We start from the raw sequence: 20,280 nt of genomic DNA, 5'->3' as shown, positions 1-20,280 counted from the left end.
ATTCCATTTACTTGGCGTCAGGCCGTCCCTTGGCCCGTGCGGGCCTGTGCGACCGCACAGGGCCCCCAATTTCAGGGGTCTCTGAAATATTTCAGCCCATATACATGTATTCCTATTTTTTCAGCCCAACAAAGCTATTTCTCTTGTATAGCAACGCCCAGGCCTTTTTCTAGCACCCGTGACTCCAATTCTGATCGGTTTCTTTTCCCGATCGTAGACCTGGGAGCTGCCTGTTCGTGTTCGGTGTTCCTCATCGACAAACGCCGCAACAGGGACCAGCTCACCAGAGCCATCGTTGATCGCTTCTGCAGCGCCTGCCATCGTCGGCCATTGCGATTGGGAGCAGCGCAAACGCATCAATTTGTTCAACGAGACGACGATCATCATCCGCGAATTTGTTCAACGAGACGACGATCATCATCCGCGAATTTCTATAGTGGTAGGCCTCATTTTAGATTTTTGCACAGGGCCTCTGATTTTGTCGGGACGGCCCTGCTCGGCGTTCTCATTTTATTCCATTACTTACAATTATATTTGACTTAGGTTGTAATTATTTCTGAATCTTATATTGCACCCAAACAATCTTAAATTAATTCCTTATAGAAATTTATGATTTAAAAAATATAATTTGATGCAAACAATTATAATTGTTTAAATTCAAAAATTATTTAATAGTAATAAAATTTGGGATGTAAATAACTATGATGATTTTGTTCGACGATATCACTAAGAATAATAATACATTGGAAATAAATGACTATGATTATTTTGTTTGGTGATAACACTAAGAAATTAAGTATATATATGCATGTAGTATGTTTATAATTAAAATTTTAAAATTATTTAATAATAAAATAAATCGATGTTAATGACTATGATTAAATTGTTAGATGATAACACTAAGAAATTTAGTATACATCCATATAATCATTTTTTAACTTTGAATTTTAAGATTGATTTAATAACAAAAATAAATGCGAAATATTAATATTATTTCTTTGGATGATAAGACTAAAAAAATAAGTATATATAATGTGGTATTTCTTTGGATGCGAATCAATGTGTTATTTCATTGGATGATAACACTAAAAAGTTTAGTATATATGCATGTCGGTGTTTTTATACCTTAATATTTTAAGAATTATCTAAAATAATTAGATGCACAATATTTTATTATTTTATTGGGTGATAACACTAAGTAAGTAAGTATAATCATGTAGTTATTTTTCTAACTTGAAATAAAAAGTTGTTTAATAATAAAAATAATTCAATGTGAATTGCTATGATTATTTCATTTGATGGTAACTTATAGAAATTAAGTATATATGTATGTAGTTATTTCATATTTTAGAAAATTAAACATTATTTGTTAATATAATATTTGGATGTGAAACGACCATGATTATATGTTGAATTATAACAATAAGAAATTAGATTTACTAGCATAACTTAAAATTATAAAAATTATTTAATAATAAAATAATTAGATGTGAAATACTATATTATATTTTTGGATGATAATATTAAGAAATTAAATATACATGAGATAGTCATTTTTTTAATTAGAAAAAATTATGCAACTAGTGTATTTATCTACCGAAGTGATTACATAAATGTAGTAAATCATATGTCATTTCCTAAATTTATAAACATTGATTATGGAAAACTTAAAGTTTCCTAAATGATGATAAAAGGGTAATCATGTAATACATTAAATTAATTAATCATCATAAATATATTATAATTGTAAAATATCTAAAATATCCAATTTTGTATATACAATTTTTGTTTATTTATCACTACCCTAAAAAGAAAAACATGGTTGAGTGGATAATACACTATTCCATTAATTGTCGAAGAATAATAATTACAGTCATATGGCTAAACGTTCGACATTCACTCCCAAAAAACTTAAAATAATAGCGTAGGAGAAACTTGGCAACCGTGGCGAAGCCAGAACTTTAACATTGGGGGCCCACACTATCATTAGTAGTTGTGTATATTTTTAATATTGTCGTCACTATAGAAAAGTTGTGACATACATTGTAGGTGCTATAAAAAAGAGATGAATGATGAGAGATATAAATACAATATGATGTAGATACTAAATATGTAATGGAAAATATAAGTACAGTGTCATAAAAAATTGTGTGGTTTATTTTCTAATAAAAATTAAAATATTATATAAATTTTAGGAACAACAAAGTTAAAATTGAGAATAAAATACATAATTTTCCTTATTAAAATTAAAATGTACAAAAATATATTAAAATAACAAAAGTAAACAAATAAAAACATAATAAAGCCGTAAAAAAAAGACTATGAATAGAATAGAGAATTTTTTGATGTTAAAATGGAAAAAACAAAGCCAAAATTGTAAATAGGGCTAAGCAAAGTCGAACTCCAAGACCTCACTATACAAAGACAGCATCTCCAACCAACTGCGCTAGTGCATTTAGTCTAACATTTATTAAATATATATAGATAATATAGCAAGTACTAAAAATGATGGGGCCCCCGGCACTAATATGGCTTCGCCACTGCTTGGCAACACACAAAGATTATTACAATCATTTTAGTTATTTTTCTTTTTACATATGAAATTTAAAAAAAAATTGTGATGTTTGTGTCAAGATGTAGAATACATGAGGAAATCAACTTAATGACCATCAATTAATTAATTGAATAATAGTACTGAAAGTTATGCATATAGTCATTTTCATATTTTTACAATTTAAAAATTATCTTATAGTAATCAAATAAATGAATGTGGATGACTTTAATGATTTTAATTTTTACGATATCGAACTAAATTTCATTTCATGATATTTTTAAACCAGATGTAGAGTACATCAAAAATTGACTTAATGAGCATCAATTAGTTAGGTGACACTGACAGTATTAAGTAGTTGTTTTTATAAATTACAATTTTAACAATTATCTAATAATACAATAATTGAATGTGAATGATTATTATAATTTGAATTTCTTTACTATTACATATAAAATTATAATTTTATTTCATGATTTTTTAATCAAGATGTAGAATACACGAGGATATCGATCATCAATTAATTGGGTAGTACTAAAAAATTAAGTACCCCTATACATATATGTTTTTTGAAAGTAATAATTTTAAGAATAATTACTATCATTTTAATTATTTGACTACACAATATTTGAAAAATGTGTATATATTATACTCTCGTTCACATTGAAAAAAATGTAGTAGCGTAGATGGCTGTTCCATGAGCCTTGAGGTCCCAATTTCAAACCTCCAATGCATCACCTCGTGTTGTTGTTTTCCATTTTACTTCAATATTCTTCAATTCTTGATGTTTAACTTTTGGATCAAATTTGTGGAAATTTGCTTTAAGTACTCGGAGGTAATGATCTATAACAAACAGCTGCTTGTCTTACATTTTCTTTTAATGTTTATTAGTAGTATGACTTTGTTATAGATATGGTTACTTATATTTGTTTCAGTTAAGCAAATCTGATTAGTTTTTAATACTTGTAAGCACCTGAGTGACGGGTGGTTGTTGATGAATTATGGATGAATCTGACTACAGTTGAAACACAACATATATTTTTAATAAGCGAAATTGACTTTTTACTTCTTTTCCGTTACACAATGTGGATATGATGAAAAACGATGTGAAACACAATCTGGAAATACTCATTTCACTTTTTACTTCTTTTCCGTTACACAATGTGGATATGATGAAAAACGATGTGAAACACAATCTGGAAATACTCATTTCACTTCGTCATCCCTGAACTATATTTTCTTCGTCACTGCACTAAGTACTCATCATTGAACTGGCGCACGAAAAAATACTGAAAATATAGAGCCACCATTGGTAAAATACTACATACCACATGCCAATAGCTAAATTGCCACCTGAAATGAAATAACGCCATGGATAGTGGTACGGAAACAAACAGCTGCATCACACCGTAGTCCGTCACCGGCTGAACAATCATGGTCAATGACCAAACTCCAACAACGCCAATTAAGAAAAAGCCTCTGAAGTATTGCTCGTACATTTCCATTAGAAACCCGACTATGATGGTCAATATAACGGACAAGCCAACCCAGATTAACTCAATCGGGTGCCCCGGTCTCACCCTCAACAACTCCCCCTCCCTTCTGAAGAAGCCAACGCCACCAAGAATAGTAAATATGATAACACCAACGATACTAATCCTATAACAATAAAATAAAGTAAATATAATCAGGCAGTTCAAACGATCATACGCACAAACGTCACCAAATAATGACTAAAACGGTAATCTCAGTGCACTAATCTCACTATCACTTAGTATTAAGCAATAGTAAAATATAAAGTTGGGACTGCAACGTACCAATAGGGGTGTCCATCGAATAATAAGAACGTGGTTCCTGTCGATGCAAGTCCAATTAAACTGAAAATAGCAAGGAAAATATTGTGCATGGCAAATCGCCTTACATGAGATTTATCCCCTTTACAATCGAAAGGTGGAGTATGCGGAGTAGTACGCAGAGGAGGATGCGTAGCATTTGGAATTGTCTCAGTGCGTTGTGGAGAGGAAGTTGTGGTACGTATGAGAGTAGTAGGCTGAGTAGTATGCGGGGGAGCTAGGGGGTGTGAAAGTATCTCGGAAAATGTGAGAGTAGAAGGCACTGTGGCGATTTGAAGAGTAGTAGGCTGAGAAGTATGCGGAGGAGATAGGGGGTGTGAAAGTATCTCGGAAAATGTGGGAGGCACTGTGGTGATTTGAAGAGTAGTAGGCTGAGAAGTTGGCGGAGGAGATCGGGGGTGTGGAGAATGAGTAGCAGATGGAATTGTCTCGGAGATTGTGGAAATAATAGGGAGTGTGGTCATTTGAAGAGGAGAAGAGTGAGGAGGAGATGGGATCCTCTCAGTAACAGTGCGTGGTGGAGAGGCAACTGTGTAAATGGGAGTAAGTTCTATAGACCGTGCGGTGCTGGAAGGCATGGAAATAGGACGTGTAGTTTCAGAAAACACGGTGATCGAAGGTGTAGTGGTAAGAAGCGAGGTGACCGGAGGTGTGGTTTCCGGAAACACTGTGATCGAAGGTGTGGTGGTAGGAAGGGAGATGCTCGGAGACACGGTGGTGATTGGAGGTGTGGTGGTAGGAAGGGAGATGCTCGGAGGCACGGCGGTGATTGGAGGTGTGGTGGTAGGAAGGAAGATGCTCGGAGGCACGGCGGTGATTGGAGGTGTGGTGGTAGGAAGGGAGATGCTCGGAGGCACGGTGGTGATAGGGAGTGTGGTCATTTGAAGAGGAAAAGAGTGAGGAGGAGATGGGATCCTCTTAGTAACAGTGCGTGGTGGAGAGGCAACAGTGTAAGTGGGAGTAAGTTCTATAGACCGTGCGGTGCTGGAAGGCATGGAAATAGGACGTGTAGTTTCAGAAAACACGGTGATCGAAGGTGTGGTGGTAGGAAGTGAGGTGACAGGAGGTGTTGTGATGGGAAGCGAGGTGACCGGAGGTGTGGTTTCCGAAAACACTGTGATCGAAGGTGTGGTGGTAAGAAGGGAGATGCTCGGAGACACGGTGGTGATTGGAGGTGTGGTGGTAGGAAGGGAGATGCTCGGAGGCACGGCGGTGATTGGAGGTGTGGTGGTAGGAAGGGAGATGCTGGAGGCGCGGCGGTGATAGGGAGTGTGGTCATTTGAAGAGGAGAAGAGTGAGGAGGAGATGGGATCCTCTCAGTCACAGTGCGTGGTGGAGAGGCAACTGTGTAAATGGGAGTAAGTTTTATAGACCGTGCGGTGCTGGAAGGCATGGAATTAGGACGTGTAGTTTCAGAAAACACAGTGATCGAAGGTGTGGTGGTAGGAAGCGAGCTGACAGGAGGTGTTGTGATGGGAAGCGAGGTGACCGGAGGTGTGGTTTCCGGAAACACTGTGATCGAAGGTGTGGTGGTAGGAAGGGAGAGGCTCAGAGACACGGTGGTGATTGGAGGTGTGGTGGTAGGAAGGGAGATGCTCGGAGGCACGGCGGTGATTGGAGGTGTGGTGGTAGGAAGGGAGATGCTCGGAGGCACGGCGGTGATTGGAGGTGTGGTGGTAGGAAGGGCGATGCTCGGAGGCACGGTGGTGATAGGGAGTGTGGTCATTTGAAGAGGAGAAGAGTGAGGAGGAGATGAGATCCTCTCAGTAACAGTGCGTGGTGGAGAGACAACTGTGTAAATGGGAGTAAGTTCTATAGACCGTGCGGTGCTGGAAGGCATGGAAATAGGACGTGTAGTTTCAGAAAACACGGTGATCGAAGGTGTGGTGGTAGGAAGCGAGGTGACAGGAGGTGTTGTGATGGGAAGCGAGGTGACCGGAGGTGTGGTTTCCGGAAACACTGTGATCGAAGGTGTGGTGGTAGGAAGGGAGATGCTCGGAGAGACGGTGGTGATTGGAGGTGTGGTGGTAGGAAGGGAGATGCTCGGAGGCACGGCGGTGATTGGAGGTGTGGTGGTAGGAAGGGCGATGCTCGGAGGCACGGTGGTGATAGGGAGTATGGTCATTTGAAGAGGAGAATAGTGAGAAGGAGATGGGATCCTCTCAGTAACAGTGCGTGGTGGAGAGGCAACTGTGTAAATGAGAGTAAGTTCTATAGACCGTGCGGTGCTGGAAGGCATGAAAATAGGACGTGTAGTTTCAGAAAACATGGTGATCGAAGGTGTGGTGGTAGGAAGCGAGGTGACAGGAGTTGTTGTGATGGGAAGCGAGGTGACCAGAGGTGTGGTTTCCGGAAACACTGTGATCGAAGGTATGGTGGTAGGAAGGGAGATGTTCGGAGACACCGTGGTGATTGGAGGTGTGGTGGTAGGAAGGGAGATGCTCGGAGGCACGGCGGTGATTGGAGGTGTGGTGGTAGGAAGGGAGATGCTCGGAGGCACGGCGGTGATTGGAGGTGTGGTGGTAGGAAGGGAGATGCTCGGAGGCACGGTGGTGATAGGAAGTGTGGCTCTTGAAAACATGTTGATTGGACGTGAGGTGATCCGAAGCGTGTTGCCTGGAATTGTGAAGTGTGGTGGTGGTGGCCGGAAATGTGGTGATTGGAAATGGGTTAGTCGATTGTGCGGTAATCTGAAGCGTCTTCTATAGACCGTGCGGTGCTAGAAGGCATGGAAATAGGACGTGTAGTTTCAGAAAACACGGTGATCGAAGGTGTGGTGGTAAGAAGCGAGGTGACCGGAGGTGTGGTTTCTGGAAACACTGTGATCGAAGGTGTGGTGGTAGGAAGGGAGATGTTCGGAGACACGGTGGTGATTGGAGGTGTGGTGGTAGGAAGGGAGATGCTCGGAGGCACGGCGGTGATTGGAGGTGTGGTGGTAGGAAGGAAGATGCTCGGAGGCACGGCGGTGATTGGAGGTGTGGTGGTAGGAAGGGAGATGCTCGGAGGCACGGTGGTGATAGGGAGTGTGGTCATTTGAAGAGGAAAAGAGTGAGGAGGAGATGGGATCCTCTTAGTAACAGTGCGTGGTGGAGAGGCAACTGTGTAAATGGGAGTAAGTTCTATAGACCGTGCGGTGCTGGAAGGCATGGAATTAGGACGTGTAGTTTCAGAAAACACGGTGATCGAAGGTGTGGTGGTAGGAAGCGAGGTGACAGGAGGTGTTGTGATGGGAAGCGAGGTGACCGGAGGTGTGGTTTCCGAAAACACTGTGATCGAAGGTGTGGTGGTAGGAAGGGAGATGCTCAGAGACACGGTGGTGATTGGAGGTGTGGTGGTAGGAAGGGAGATGCTCGGAGGCACGGCGGTGATTGGAGGTGTGGTGGTAGGAAGGGAGATGCTCGGAGGCACGGCGGTGATTGGAGGTGTGGTGGTAGGAAGGGCGATGCTCGGAGGCACGGTGGTGATAGGGAGTGTGGTCATTTGAAGAGGAGAAGAGTGAGGAGGAGATGAGATCCTCTCAGTAACAGTGCGTGGTGGAGAGACAACTGTGTAAATGGGAGTAAGTTCTATAGACCGTGCGGTGCTGGAAGGCATGGAAATAGGACGTGTAGTTTCAGAAAACACGGTGATCGAAGATGTGGTGGTAGGAAGCGAGGTGACAGGAGGTGTTGTGATGGGAAGCGAGGTGACCGGAGATGTGGTTGCCGGAAACACTGTGATCGAAGGTGTGGTGGTAGGAAGGGAGATGCTCGGAGACACGGTGGTGATTTGAGGTGTGGTGGTAGGAAGGGATATGCTTGGAGGCACGGCGGTGATTGGAGGTGTGGTGGTAGGAAGGGAGATGCTCGGAGGCACGGCGGTGATTGGAGGTGTGGTGGTAGGAAGGGCGATGCTCGGAGGCACGGTGGTGATAGGGAGTGTGGTCATTTGAAGAGGAGAAGAGTGAGGAGGAGATGGGATCCTCTCAGTAACAGTGCGTGGTGGAGAGGCAACTGTGTAAATGAGAGTAAGTTCTATAGACCGTGCGGTGCTGGAAGGCATGGAAATAGGACGTGTAGTTTCAGAAAACACGGTGATCGAAGGTGTGGTGGTAGGAAGCGAGGTGACAGGAGTTGTTGTGATGGGAAGCGAGGTGACCGGAGGTGTGGTTTCCGGAAACACTGTGATCGAAGGTGTGGTGGTAGGAAGGGAGATGCTCGGAGACACGGCGGTGATTGGAGGTGTGGTGGTAGGAAGGGAGATGCTTGGAGGCACGGCGGTGATTGGAGGTGTGGTGGTAGGAAGGGAGATGCTCGGAGGCACGGCGGTGATTGGAGGTGTGGTGGTAGGAAGGGAGATGCTCGGAGGCACGGTGGTGATAGGAAGTGTGGCTCTTGAAAACATGTTGATTGGACGTGAGGTGATCCGAAGCGTGTTGCCTGGAATTGTGAAGTGTGGTGGTGGTGGCCGGAAATGTGGTGATTGGAAATGGGTTAGTCGATTGTGTGGTAATCTGAAGCGTCTTCTTGGTTGGAATTGCGTTGCTCGGGTGTGTGGTAAATGGAAGACTTGGAGGGAGTTGGTGTAGATAGTCCTAGCAGTGGCAGGTGGTGGTGGTGGTAGAGAAACTGTCGCCGGAGGTGGTGAAGTAGCTGCGAAGAAGACGACATTGAATTGAAGGTGGAGAAAAAATTCAGTTATGGCATGCATACTCGACTCGTATTATGTTACTGTTTTAGTAGAGCAGAGGAGAGAGAAAGAGAGAGAGAGAGTAAATGTGGTCCACGCTGCTCTTTTTTATTATTTATTTAAAAAATTACTCTTATTCACCGTGCTTGGGTTAAACTAGACGTCACCACGGTTCGGGAACCGGCGGTTCACGGTTCGGAACCGCCGGTTCCGGTTCGAGAAATGATGGAACCTGAACCGGCCCGGCCAAGGTTCGGCGGTTCCGGTTCGTGAACCGTGAACCGCCGTTCCGTGAACCGCGGAACCGTCGGTGCAAATCCGGTTCCGGGCCGGTCGGCCGGTTCGGCGGTTCGTTAATTTTTTTTTTTGTAAATTTGTAATTCAAGTAAAAAATGTAAAATATTTGCATAAATAAAATTAGAATAAAGCGATGTACAAATGCAATTTTATTGATACAAATTACAACTTCAAATTACAAATTACAACTTTAAAATTACAAATTACAACTTAAAATTACAAATTACAACTTAAAATTTACAAATTACAACTTCAAAATTATAAATTACAAAAGACTTAAAGTCTTGATTACAATTTACAAAATTACATATTCGAAACAAAGGGGAGAAAAAAAATAAAGGAAAAGGACTTGAGCTCTTAAATTTAACTTAAATTTAAAATTTAAGTTGAAATTTAAGTTGAGATGCCTACGTATCCTCAATGCTCAATTGCATTTTGGAATCAAAGTCCACGTAGTTCTCTTACCTTGCTTACCTATTTGGCTTGATCGGAAGGAATTGGCGCCTACTCTCTTCGTCGGGAGTAGTCTTCGGGTCGGGTTGTACTACTTGTATTGTCCAATCCGGTTCTTGGTCTCTAATTTCGGCGGAGCACCAATCATCAAGTAACATGGTGGCTTCCATGTTTTGCCCGGTGAGTCTACTTCTTCTGTCGTCCAAGACGTTGCCTCCAACACTAAAGGCGGACTCGACGGCGACAGTGGAAGCCGGAACCGAAAAGATCTCCTTGGCCATTGATGCAAGGATGGGAAAATCTTTCTCGTGTGATCCCCACCAATCTAGGACGTCGATTTGTTGGGGAACGGGACCTCCTTCTTCCTCATTGAATGAAAAGTGTGAGTCAAAATATAAGTCTAACTCACTTGTCGAATTTGCCGTCCTTCCTCCGCTGCTGAAGCCGTATAGGTCCGCCAATTGGGATTGGGCGTCGGGGTCATCAACTTGGAAGAAGCCAAAGTTATGTGTTTGACGGGGGTCTAGGTCTCACTTGGTGGGTACGGTTGTACTTGGCTTCGTAATCGTGAAAGAGAGCCCGCAAGTCGAACTCAAAACTTCTTTGGAGGCTTGGGAGGTGGGGGATGTTTATTTGGAATGTTTGGGCTAGGTTTATGTAGTTGTCGTCGTCCTCGTCAGTTTGGGCTAGGTTATGTAGTTGTCGTCATCCTTGTCAGTTTGCAAAGCTCGAGTGGTTCAAGATCAATAGAAGCCAAATTATTGTAATAAAATTCTAAAATTTTGAAAGTACCAACTAGTTTCCACTTTGGATCCAAAACTTTGGCAAGCAAAAAAACCGTGGGATCTCGTTGAAATACTTGAGCCATTTTTCAACACATAATATAAAACACACATTAACTCAAGATTGTTTGTGGAATTTTTTCATTGCAGTTTTAAAACCAAGTGATATGATCATGCAATGTTCTAAAACACGAACGGATGTGCAATAATACACACCCGATAACTCAATAGTGGCATTTCGAAAACCTTGAATAACTTAAACAAGCTCATGCTTTGATCCAACAAGAAGATGTTAGATATAAATCATCAACATGGTAAGTTCTATAAAAATCAACTAATATTCTATATGCTCCAATGTAGATTGCAACATATCATATGTGGAGTTCCATCTAGTAGACACGTCTAAAGTAAAAGTTGTGTACCTTATTTTCTTTGAATGGCAATACTTCTTCCACGCCTTGCCAATTTGAGGCTTCCAGTGGATCAAGGATACAGCTGTAGTAATAGGTTGAATATGTCTTTGCCACAAAGACAAAGCATCTTGTACACATAAGTTTAAAATATGACAAATACAACGTTGGTGAAAATACTTACCACTTATCACCGGGGAGCAAGCCGCAATTAAATCGGATATACTTGCGGTGTTAGCGGTTGCGTTATCAAAACCAACCGAAAATATCTTGTTGCATAACTCATACTCATTCAAAACTTGAATACTTAAAGATGTAATTGCTTGTGCGGTGTGTGGGGAAGGAAATTGTCTAAAACCAATTAAACGTTTATTTAAAGACCAACTATTGTCTATAAAATGACATGAAATTCCCATGTAAGAATTTCGTTGGAAAGAATCCGTCCACACATCGGAGCAAATATTAACTTTGTGCCCCAAGGTGGAGAGGAATTTTCCAACCTCTCGTTTTTTGTCAAAAAACTGACGGTTGTTAGATCTTTTAGCAGTAGAGGGGGAATTCTCTTTGTAACAACATTAAAAACGGTTTGCATAGTAACTTCATATTTTTTGTCATTAAAAAAATTGAACGGCAATTGTTTCATTGCCGCCCATCTCACCATAGTATCGGTAACATTTTTCGGATCATATTTAAATAGCGGCGTACCTGTTTGAGACGATGAGCCGGCGGGGAAGTTTATTTGGCTTTGGGACTTAGTATGCCCATATTCCACGGGGTGTTTTGACTTCAAATGGCGATGGAGAGTACCATATCCCCCACCGATAACAAATGGATAGACTGTATCGCAATAGTTGCAATATGCTTTGAACTCACCCGTCTCCATGGTAGTGGTCGGATCATTAGGATTTGGAATTAACACCGGACCTTCTTGAAATGTTTGGTGAAAATCTCGGATTTCAACTTGGGAGGCATCTTTTTCTTTTGTTGTCCTGCGGAAGGAGGAGGATCGGTCTCCTCCTCATCATTGTCGCCAGCTTGCCCGGTGCTAGAAGGGGGGAATTGATGCGATCCATCATCGCCTTCGTCCGACGATAGATTCACATCGTACTCGAAACGCGAAGTCGAATGTGAATGCCCCCTTGTGGGTCGTCGCCGCGAGGGCAAGTAACAAGGCCGCATTTCGATCTTCTTCTCCTACGAAAATTATACAACTAAGTAAAAATACTAACACAAAAATAAAACACATAAAAATGAAATTATGAATTTAATAAAAATAAATTAACAAAAAATTAAAACATCTTATAACTTACTTGAGCTCGAAGAGCGGCTAGCCTTCCCACCTCCTCCGCAACTTGTGCTCTAGAAGGGGCACGTCGACGACGAGTATCACTTTGACTTTGATCTTGGGCAATTCCCTTGCCCCGATCACCACCACGACGAGATGAAGACATGATATAAATATGGAAATTGAAAGTCGTGAAGATGATAACGTGAACAACGTGAGTAAATTATGAGCGCAAATAACGTAAACAACTTGAGAGAATGAGGATGGAGAATAGAGAAATTGAGATTGAGAGAGAAATTCTTATTAACACAAGAATGTGGTGAGTAGAAATGAAGAGGAGGGGGTATTTATAGGGGAAAATTGTGATTAAAATTTTTTTTTTGAAAAAACGGCCGAACCGCTGGTTTTCCGCCGGAACCGCCGGTTTTCGGTGGAAACCGGCGGTTTTTGTCGATTTTAAAAATTCAAAATTTTGAAATTACCGTTGGAACCGCCGGTTTTCCGCCGGAACCGGCGGTTTTTCGGCCGAAACCGGCGGTTTCCGTCAACGGTTTCTGACCAAACCGGCGGCCGGGGGAGCGGTTTCTGAAAAGGCTAGGAAGTAGGCCTGAAAAGGTGTCGGCAGGTGTCGGGAACCGCCGAACCGGCGGTTCCGAACCGCCGGTTACGGTTCTTCAATTTTTGTGAACCTGAACCGGCCCGGCGGTTCGGGCGGTTCCGGTCCCGGTTCGAACCGCCGCAACTGTTCCGGTTCCGGTTCGGAACCGCCGGTGGCGGTTCTGAGCCGGTTCGTCCGACTCCGGGCCGGTTCGGTTTGGAGACCTCTAGGTTAAACCCTCCTATCAAACCGGAGACTCTACATTCTCTTTTCCAATTCCACTCCTCACTCCCGCCACAATCTTCGCCGCTCTTAAGTTTAATCCTCAAAAAATCACCTCTCGTTTATCATAGCCGCCGGTCGGAGGAATATTTCGCTGAATTTATAATTGCTATAGGTATTGATGTTGACGACCACAACATTCGTTTTGGATTGATTCGTTTTGTATTGATTCGTGTTGTGGTTACTGCTTAGTTGTAGCTTACGATTCAGTTTTATCATTTTCATGATTACAAGGTTACATGGTTTAACAAATTCCAATTTGCTTGTAGGTATTAGGTGCCTGGGGATTGGGTTGGGAAATTTGGATGGATGGAATGGAGATTACTCAGTTCACTTACTTCCACCAGGTCCTCTTATCTTTCTGTTCTGAAAATTAACAACAGCATAGGGTCTTTGCAAATCTTTTGTTAGTATAGGATCTGCAGCTTCAGTAATCATGTTTGATTTTCTATTGTCCTTGTTTATTTATCTTCTTTCCTATGTCAGGCTGGAAGTCTTCCATTGATGCCTGTTTCAGTTGAAATTACCTATGATCTTGAGCGAATCATTATGTTGCTTCAGGTCCCTTGTGTGCAATCAGTTATTCACTTTTGCATTATGACGACCCCATAGACATTCTTGCGTGAAGCTTATGTGAATTCTTTGCAGGGAGTTGATCACTTCAAGAAAATTTGATATGCTGATGGAATAACATACGGGGAGCTTTTTCTGAAAAAATGAGTAAATAAGCTGTTGCTCATGTCATTTATTTATTTATAACATTAGACCACTACATAGAGTTGAGTGTTTCTATATTCATGTTCTATCTACGGTTTTGACATATAAATAGAGATGTTTCAGACAATCAAGTTGCATGCTCTCTCCTTATGAGTTGGAGATTGGAGTTGCCCTAGTACAGTTCTTTATTTCTTATAAAAACATGTTCCTAATTGTTAACTAAGTTTTTTCCATATCAATTGTTGCACAAATATAAGTTGGTCTCCCCAGCATGCTTCATCCTCCATTGCTCTCTCTCCTTTTCCCTATTATTGAATGTGTATACTCTATATAAATTAACTTGTGTCTTTCATGAATGCCAATATCATTGTTCTTGATATTTTGCTTCAACTTTTCTGTGTATCTTATATCCATGTAGTCATCATATATTATGTTCCCTTCTTGCTTACATGTCCAATGCTGTCGTATTTATGTTTACCTTGGTGAAAAATCCTAATGACTCTTTTTTCAGGAAGGAGATGAGTGCTTATTATCTAGAGCATGCCAGTGTAGATCACATTCATAGTCATTTTGATCAATTCGAGGCTGAAGCTCGCCGCTTGCTTGACTTGGGCGTTGCGATTCCTGCGTATACTGTACTATCTCTTCCTTGCATTATATTTATAGTCAACTTAGGTATTTTCTGGTTTCTGCATTGCAGTTCATATCCTTCTCTATATTTTTCTTTAATGCTAGGTATGATCAGCTTTTGAAGACATCTCATGCTTTCAATGTCTTGGACTCTAGAGGATTTGTGGGGGTAACAGAACGTGCTCGTTATTTTGGGCGTATGCGAAGGTTGGTCATCTGTTTGATTGTTTTGTTAATGCAAGTGATCATTATTGAGTAATATACACAACGTACAAAAATAGTTTTGGACTAATCTCTCATATACCTGAACATAATTTCCCAGTTATTTCTGTCTCAGTCTCAGCATTACTACGAAGCTGCTTCGTGAAAAGGAAGCAATCAGAAGGATCTGCTCTGTCAATCTGGTGGTCAATAAATCTATAGGACCTCTACACACCACACTACTTGCTTTGCAGACACTTAGACTGCTGCTTTTCCCTAGACAACCACTAACAGCTTTCTTGGACATTTGTCGCACTCCTAAAGATTATTAGCTCTCTCTTTCTTTGTGAATCAGTGTGTAATTGGGCCTTTGGTTGTATTCTTTGGTGTATAATCTATGTAATACTTAGTATGGTTTAGCCCAAGTGCAAAATTTTTAAAATGATTAGCTTTATTTCCAGGCTGGTGGTTTATTCATGTTGTCTTTTCCCATCTCACATAGGTTTCTGGACGACCTCTGCCTTTTATTCTTGAAATTGGGACGGAGGAGTTGCCGCCAAATGATGTTGTTAATGCTTGCAATCAAGTAACGTTTCTTCTTTCTCTTTAAAAGATTATGTTTCTTATTTCTTAATTAAGTCTCAAGACCTACTATGCAGGCTTTGCACCTGATAGCTTTTTATTCTCTGACCATGTCTTTAGTCTTCCATGCTAGTATAATATCAATTTTTATAATTTCTTTCCTTGTGATTTGGCCCTGTAGGTTAGTATCTTTTATGTTTCTGAAGTTGATTTTAGGTCAGAATTCTAGAATTGTTGTTATCTTGCACACTTTATTGCAGTTCTGCTATGTAGCTCTCATGTGTCATTGTTTGTTGCAGCTAAAAGATTTAGTCAAGCAGTTACTGGATAAACAAAGATTGAGTCATGGAGATGTGGAAACATTTGGAACTCCACGTAGGCTTGTGGTATGCCCGGATTCCTATGTTGATAGCACCTTTAAATTTTGGCTCCATGTTCTTGAGATGCTGAGCAATTTCCTTGGTATAATCTTAATGGCATATACTCGTGTGCACTTTTCAACACATTTCATATTTGGGCCTTCATTATGTTTATGTTTCTACTACTGTAAATTATGTACTGTCATGTAATCACTAACCTTTGATGGAGTTCCCTTGATTATGAATTCAACATTCATGTAATAATTGCTTTTCCTCTGACATAAATTTGGTTGTGAACTGAGCTTTACTTCTATTCCATAGGTGAAAATTTGTGTTAAATATGCTGAATAATCTTTACTCCCAGTCTCCTCATATGGCTCCCTGTGCAGGTCCATGTCAATGACCTGATTGCCAAGCAGGTGGCCAATGAAGTTGAGGTTTGAGTTGTGTGATTAAATACGTCAGAAACTCAGAAATGTAAATGACCTCTGGCATGTATGCCTATGGCTATTCTTATAAGTTACTTACCCTGCACTATAAGGCTTACCTCGTAGTGTGTTACTGTTTTAGTAGAAGAGAGGAGAGAGAGAGAGAGAGAGAGAGAGAGAGAGAGAGAGAGAGTAAATGTGGTCCACGCTGCTCTTTTTTATTGTTTATTTAAAAATTACTCTTATTCACCGGTGCTTGGGTTAAACCCTCCTATCGAACCGGAGTTTCTACATTTTCTTATCCAATTCCACTCCTCACTCCCGCCACAATCTTCGCCGCTCTTAAGTTTAATCCTCAAAAAATCACCTCTCCTTTATCGTAGCCGCCGGTCGGAGGAATATTTTTCCCAATTCTTTATATTTGTCCATTCGCTAATTTTTAATTGCTATAGGTATTGATGTTGACGACCACAACATTCGCTTTGTATTGATTCGTGTTGTGGTTACTGCTTAGTTGTAGCTTACGATTCAGTTTTTTATTTTCATGATTACAAGGTTACATAGTTAAACAAATGTGTCTTATCTTCCAATTTGCTTGTAGGTATTATGTGCCTGGGGATTGGGTTGGGAAGTTTGGATGGATGGAATGGAGATTACTCAATTCGCCTACTTCCATCAGGTCCTCTTTCTTGCCGTTCTGAAAATTCTTTGCAAATCTTTTTAGTAATCGTATATGATTTTCTATTGTCCTTGTTTATTTATCTTCTTTCCTTTGGCAGGCTGGAAGTCTTCCATTGATGCCTGTTTCAGTTGAAATTACCTATGGTCTTGAGCGAATCTTTATGTTGCTTCAGGTCATTATGACGACCCCATAGACATTCTTGCTTAAGAAAATTTGATATGCTGATGGAATAACATACTATATGGTGTTGAGTGTTTCTATATTCATGTTTTATTTTCTGTTTAGGCATGTAAATAGAGATTTTTCTAATGATCAAGTTGCATGCTCTCTCCATATGAGTTGGAGATTGGAGTTGCCCAAGTAAAGTTCTTTATTTTTATAAAATGTGTTCCGACTTGTTAACTAAGTTGTTTCCATATCAATTGCGGCACAAACATAAGTTGGTCTCCCCAACATGCTTCATCCTCCATTGCGCTCTCTCCTTTTCCCTATTATTGAATGTGTATGCTCAATATAAATTAATGTGTCTTTCATGAATGTCAACATCATTGTTCTTGATATTTTGCTATAGTTTCTGTGTATACTTATTTCTGTATAGGTATCATATACTCCTACAATAAATTTATGTTCACCTTTTTCAGGAAGGAGATGAGTGCATATAGTCTGGAGCATCCAGTGCAGATCAAAATAATAGTCATTTCGATCAATTTGAGGCTGAAGCTCATCGCTTGCTTGACTCGGGCCTTGCAATTCCTGCATATTTTTCTGTACTGTTCTACCACTTTCTTGCATTATAGTCAATTAAGGAATTTTCTGGTTTTTTATGTTGCAGTTCACATCCTTCTCTATATTTTTCTTTAAGGTTAGGTATGATCTGCTTTTAAAGACATCTCATTGCTTTCAATGTCTAGGACTCTAGAGGATTTGTTGGGGTGACAGAATGTGCTAGTTATTTTGGGCGTATGCATAGGTTGGTCATCTGTTTGATTGTTTTGTTAAAGCATGTGATCATTATTGAGGAATATTATAAGCATGTTTATTAATTGGTTTGTTCTTATATTTCTGCACAACGTTGTATAAACTATAGCAAATGTCTAGTATGAACAGGCTAAAGAAAAGGTTAGAGTAAATAAAGCATATATGCTGTATCCTTACTAGTGGCAATTTGAGTTTGATCTTTATTCTGTAATGAAATGTACACAACGTATAAAGATAGTTTTTGGCTCACTCTCATATACCTAAACTTATATTCCCAGTTATGTCAGTCTTGGTCTCAGCATTACTACAAAGCTGCTTCACGAAAACTATGCAATCAGAAGGATCTGCTCTCTCTCAATCTGGTGGTCAATAAATCTATATGAGCTCTACACCATACTACTCCCTCCGTCCCACTTTAGGAGTCCTTGTCACTTTTGCACACCCGTTTTGTAAAAATCATAATAAATAGTTAAAGTTGGGAAATGGTAAAGTAAGAGAGAGAATAATGTACACAAGACTCTCTTCTACATTATTCTCTCTCTTACTTTACCATTTATCCACCTTAACTATTTATTATGATTTTTACAAAATGGGTAGGACTCCTAAAGTGGGATGGAGGGAGTACTTGCTTTGCAGATATGTAGACTGCTGTTTTTCTCTAGACAACCACTAACAGCTTTCTTGGACAGTCATCACACTCCTAAAGATTATCACGTCTCCAGCTCTTCATTCATTTGTGGAGCCAATTTAATTTCTGACAACAATTAGGGTTTTTATGAATACCAATTGATCGCCTCCTGTTTTTTCCAGTCTTGGCAGAGCAATCTATATTGGAAAAGCGATGCGATGCGATGCCCGACTCTCCTACCAGATCCTTAGTCGGCCGAGGACATTGTTATTTCAGATGTTGAACTAGATATGTTTGATGTATACATGCTAATCTCATCTATGTTATGTTTCACTGAAGCTCAACTTTATGACTCCACAGCCTATGTTATGGTTCATATATAACAACAAGCTTCATTCTCGGCTCGGGAGCGACCAAAAATCCAACATGCGTATTGCATGAGGATAAGGATATTGACTGTGCTTGTTCCTGGCTGTATTATCTATTTTGTCGGAAAAATACCGAATTGCGGATTTCCCATATAAAAAAAAAAGGATATTGGCACCTAATATCATGAAACTTTCAAAAAGTTGGTATTTTACACCAACTTTGAAATCGGCAAATAATATCACGAACTTTACCTCGAGTTTGTTATTTCCCACCAATGAAAAAATTCTGACAAATAATATCATGATACGGATTTTTTTCATAATTTCTCGACAACAACTTCGAGAGTTTCAAGATTTTAATCTTTGAGAATATTTTTCTTGAAGCACACCCTCCAAATTTTTTCTTCAATCTATTAATATAGCCATAATTTTTTCTCTGGTGGTAAATAACAAACCAGTGTAAAGTTCTTGATATTATTTAAAAATTTCAAAGTTTGTGTGAAAAACAAATTTTTTGAAAGTTTCGACTCCAAATTTTATGCGTCATTAATTACTAATTAGAATTAATACACCTAACCACCTTTTCCACCCTATTAAATTATCCATCTTTCTTTCACTATCTATTTTAATACTTTCACCCACCTTTTCTCTCTTCAATTAAACACATTAACCAATAACTCTTAAAATCCTGTGCCGACTAAGGAATGTGTCATCTTAGCCGGGACGGAGTATTTCTTAAGTCAGGTGAAATTACTTAATTTACAATTATTATCTCTACGTAGTTTGAAGAGGTATAAAATTGTAAATGATGAAACTTCTCTTCAAAAAACTTGGAAATGGCAAAGTTCAACTAGATTTATTAGCGAGAGCATAAGTTACACTCATTTATAAAATTAAAAAAAAAATCTTTTAATAAGCTTCAAATTATACTCGTTAATCTTCTCTAATGAAAACATTAGTCATAATGTCATGATTTTTGGCATGAGGAATATAATGAAAAAGTCAATCAAGCTCCGGCTTGTTATAAATTACTAAATTAGAATTAGATGTATATACTATTAATTGGAGTAGGGACAGTAAAATTCTAATTATAAAAAAGATAAAAATGAAAGTACATAAATTCTACCTGCCATGAACTTTAAATAAAAAGAAAACAAGAAATTTTATTATCGTGATTAAAAACTATCTATACATCCAACAAGCTTGATCCCAATTCGTTAGTAAGAGGATCAAAAGGGGATCAAAAGAGTAGCTTGATCCCAATTCGTTAGTAAGAGGATCAAAAGTGATTCAGGAATAATAATTTTATATATTGATAATTGATATGGAATGAAGCGAGAGAAAAACAAGAACTAAAATTTATATCAAAGTAAATTAATTTTTAAAAAATAATTTAAATTAAGATAGTTATATACATTTAAAGTTTTGAAATAATTTTTAAAAGTTAATTATTTCTCCACTAATTTGATTTCAAGGAAAGTAAATCAAATTAGAGGAGAAATAATTAAACTTTAAATGTATATAACTA

The 20,280-nt window shown here is 39.5% G+C and overlaps 1 long non-coding RNA gene across 17 annotated transcripts; it reads left to right on the top strand.

Annotated features, from left to right (window-relative positions):
• The first annotated feature begins 13,167 nt into the window (after nt 1–13,167).
• LOC121788758 lies at nt 13,168–18,836 on the top strand. 17 transcript variants are annotated; one of them, XR_006047902.1, is made up of 13 exons: nt 13,168–13,294; nt 13,449–13,526; nt 13,666–13,740; nt 13,828–13,899; nt 14,408–14,531; nt 14,632–14,733; nt 14,864–15,313; nt 15,609–15,695; nt 16,058–16,775; nt 16,876–16,950; nt 17,420–17,545; nt 17,690–17,748; nt 18,567–18,836. It is a non-coding gene; the product is annotated as an uncharacterized LOC121788758 (long non-coding RNA). The 17 variants fall into 17 exon arrangements; XR_006047905.1 differs by lacking the exon at nt 18,567–18,836 and adding an exon at nt 18,035–18,245; XR_006047906.1 differs by lacking the exon at nt 18,567–18,836 and adding an exon at nt 18,035–18,245 and having other exon boundaries at nt 17,641–17,748.
• The last annotated feature ends 1,444 nt before the right edge of the window (nt 18,837–20,280 follow it).

Source organism: Salvia splendens, unplaced genomic scaffold, assembly GCF_004379255.2.
Source record: "Salvia splendens isolate huo1 unplaced genomic scaffold, SspV2 ctg1137, whole genome shotgun sequence".
Taxonomy (NCBI): domain Eukaryota; kingdom Viridiplantae; phylum Streptophyta; class Magnoliopsida; order Lamiales; family Lamiaceae; genus Salvia; species Salvia splendens.
The sequence above is the reverse complement of the archived record's forward strand: the minus strand, read 5'-3'. Positions and strand labels throughout refer to the sequence as shown.